The 3,342-nt window shown below is 33.7% G+C and overlaps 1 long non-coding RNA gene across 11 annotated transcripts in view; it reads left to right on the top strand.

Annotated features, from left to right (window-relative positions):
• The window catches only part of LOC106460215, a 53,287-nt gene extending 50,291 nt beyond the window's left edge, over nt 1–2,996 (top strand). For 9 of the 11 annotated variants that reach the window (XR_002610706.1, XR_002610713.1, XR_002610701.1 and 6 more), the window contains 2 exons: nt 503–653; nt 2,843–2,996. This is a non-coding gene — a long non-coding RNA (uncharacterized LOC106460215). The remainder of the gene's footprint in view (nt 1–502; nt 654–2,842) is intronic. The other 2 variants (XR_002610711.1, XR_002610703.1) reach the window with 1 other exon arrangement.
• Nucleotides 2,997–3,342: the final 346 nt, after the last annotated feature.

Genomic DNA, 3,342 nt, shown 5'->3' with positions numbered 1-3,342 from the left:
GGCCAATATCTGCGTAACACAAGATATATTAAAGAAAAATAGAGAACACAAAGTAAAGAGAGGAACTTGAGAAAATAATCATAAGTAATGGAGGGGAAGACGAATGACTAGAAATTTAATGAATTAACCTGGTGTGCAGCGTTGACGTGAAAGTATATCAACTGAAATAGCCAATAATTTCCCCCTTCCGTAATTAGTACAGAACATATATTTATTCAGCTATATTCGTGTAATGTTTTGAATATTGCAATGCAGTTTCTGTATGTAGTTAATTACATCTATGTTGACTGGGTGTCTCAAGGTCGTTAATGTGTAGTAATCCTTTTATACAGGCAAAGGCTACGTATAAAGTAGTCGTAGTTCATAAACCTAAAAGTAGCATGTATGTGTTTCTGTATAGACTTCTTGGTAGGTAGCCTACTCAAGCAAGCAATATCAGACTATTAGTTGAAGTATGTAACCTGTAGACTTATGGGATACCTGACTTTCTTTGTTTTATTAGGGTATTTAAGTCTGACGTCTCCATAGTTCTATCTTGATTTCTTTTTATCCCGCTGGATATTCTCGATTCCAGCAGCCAGAGAATAGTGAAAAAGAAGCTTGGCCAGTTTTGGTAGCCCAGTACTGTAAATGATGAATAAAATAAAAGAATGGTAAATAAATATTTTTTTATTTAAAACTACACTTGTGTTCTCTTGTTTTCCTGTACCTCATTTTGCGGGAACCTTTTTTCCTTCTGCTGGATATCAGTTAGAGTATTAACTTGATATCATTGTATCTGGCATACATAAAATAAAGTAGTTAGAATATTTTACCAAAGTGCTTCAGTTAGGTTGATTCCATGATGCTTCGCTACTCTTTTTTTTTTTTTTTTTTGTCAAATCAACAGAGAAAAAAACTACCTCCATCCCTTAACTGAGTAAAAAATCGAAGGGTCAAAACTTAAATTAAACTTCAAACAAGAGACTGTCTGTAAGTTTGAAGGATAACCGCTAGACAATTAATCATAGGGGAATACCCTGGCCACTCTCGGACATGGAAGGTAATTAAACTCCCAAACGGACCTTTTCACGCCTACTTGGCTCTCTGTTGGATATATTTATATTACTTTCCGAATAGAACCATTTTCATTATTATACCCCTTTCTCTCCTCTCCAGTTTGGGAAATGATTTGAATTAAGGTATTGTAAACATTCTGTCCACCGAGTGAGTGTGTTTAAAAGTGTAAATGTCCAAAATGATTTTTCTCGCTGAAGTATACACTGCCATCTATGTATTAGAGAAATATATTAAACGTGTCCAAAGAACTTGGTTTGTATTTGCTAGTCTCCTGACTATTTAACTTAATAAAAAGTAATTACGTTTCTTTCGTATAGAAAAGGATAAAGATATGCTCGTCACATTATTTAATTTATCAACTGGATGAATAGTCTCAAATGAATTTAAAGTTGCTTTTTGCTAATGAAGAACCCACGTAAACAAGGGTTACGCTGAGCCAAACTTAATATGAACAGAAGCAATGAGTCTAACGAGAAAAAAACAACAAAAAACAAAACAAAAACAAGCGAGATAAACATAAATGGCAACTTATAAGTTATTATGACTTTATAGTCATGTTTTATATCCCACTTATTTGCGTATGCTATTATTCGAAGTTTATATTTAGGAAAAAGAAGAGCTCAACGAAGTTACATAAATAACAATAACCTAATTATCAGTAGCATAAAGCCCGATCTGTATATGCTGTAATGTATGTTTGTTTCTTTTGACGCTAGGCTACACAATACGCTGTCTGAGTTCTGTTTATCACAAGGAATCGAACCCCCTGTAATGTACGAAAGTATGACTAGTACTAATCCTAAAGGAACGGAATGAAAGCTGGTGAAGTGTAATCAAAGTTGATCTTTAACATAACGAACTTTTCTCAATTTCATAGATCACCAAAATTATGTAAATTTTGGAATAGAAATTAATGTTTAATTACAATTTTCTTTTACAGGATATATTATTTTCACATTGCCAATAAAATAAAAGTTCATAAACAAATTGTTTTGCGAATTATTTTGTCTTCTTTTAAATGTAATTTTTGTTTTATTTTATAGCTAGTGAAATCAACCTCTCTGTCACTATTGTTGTGACAAAATTTAAAAAATTACGGTAAGTTCTGTAAAGTTAAACTATTGATAGAGTGTATTTTGTTGTTGTCATGATGTTTTCTTTGCCGGTGATGGTATCACCTTTCATGTCCTGGAGGTCAGGGCACTCAACAAGTGGGTAACGGGCTCGAATCCCATCATTGAACATGCTAGCTCTTTCAGCCTTGGAAGCGATATAATATGACCACTATTCTTTAGTAAAGAGTTGGCGGTGGGTGTTATTGACCTTCCCTCTCTAGTCTGTCACTTCTAAATTATGGATAGTTCGCATAGATAGCCCTCGGGTAGATTTTTGCGAAAATAAACAAACGAAGATATCACATTTTAAACATAAAAGTAGCTTTGCGTAAGACAGTTTTGTTGTTATTGTTGCACAAAGCCACACAATAGGCTACTTGTGCTCTACTCACCGCGAGTACCGAAACCCAATTTTTAGCGTTATAAGCACTCAAACTTATCACTAAGCCACAGGAAGACAATTATGACTAAATCATAAGATAATGCCCCCCAGTGGATAGCGGTATGTCTGCGAACTTACAACACTAGAAACCGGGTTTTGATACCCGTGGTGGGCAGAGCACAGATAGCCCATTGTATAGCTTTTTGCTTAACTTCAAACAAACATAAGATAATTTTTGTCGCTGTTTTCTTGGCTCAATAACCACTTTTTATTTATTTTTTTTCAGGTAATGAAAAGAAGAAACTTTTCCATAGCAGAAAATCGAGTACTTGGAATAATTTTTTCCCCTTTAAAATAATGTGACGTTTCTTTAAGCTTTGAAAAGTATGTCAATATACGGTGCATAATATTTCGTAAGTAAAATACATTTATTAACTAAATATATCTATGACGTGTCATGTGTATACTGTTATGTTGGAGACAGTACTGAATGAAAACATTTATGCTGGATTTAAAAGTCTTTAAGAACTCTTAAGCGGAAATAAACCCTGGAGCAGACGAAGAGGAACACAGAATAACTATTAAAATTTCCTTGGATCTCACTTTTTCTTAAGATGGTGTTGAAATAGCAGAAACAGTTAAGTTAGAAAACACTTTCTTACTCGTAAGATTGTCACTATTTAAAATATATTTGTAAGGGCTAACCATAATCGCCATATTTTAGTTTCAGAAAGTATCTAACACTCTTCGAAAATTAAGGGGTGATAGTGTGAACCAGTTTGTGCA

Source organism: Limulus polyphemus, unplaced genomic scaffold (assembly GCF_000517525.1).
Source record: "Limulus polyphemus unplaced genomic scaffold, Limulus_polyphemus-2.1.2 Scaffold729, whole genome shotgun sequence".
In the NCBI taxonomy this organism is placed as follows: domain Eukaryota; kingdom Metazoa; phylum Arthropoda; class Merostomata; order Xiphosura; family Limulidae; genus Limulus; species Limulus polyphemus.
The sequence above is the reverse complement of the archived record's forward strand: the minus strand, read 5'-3'. Positions and strand labels throughout refer to the sequence as shown.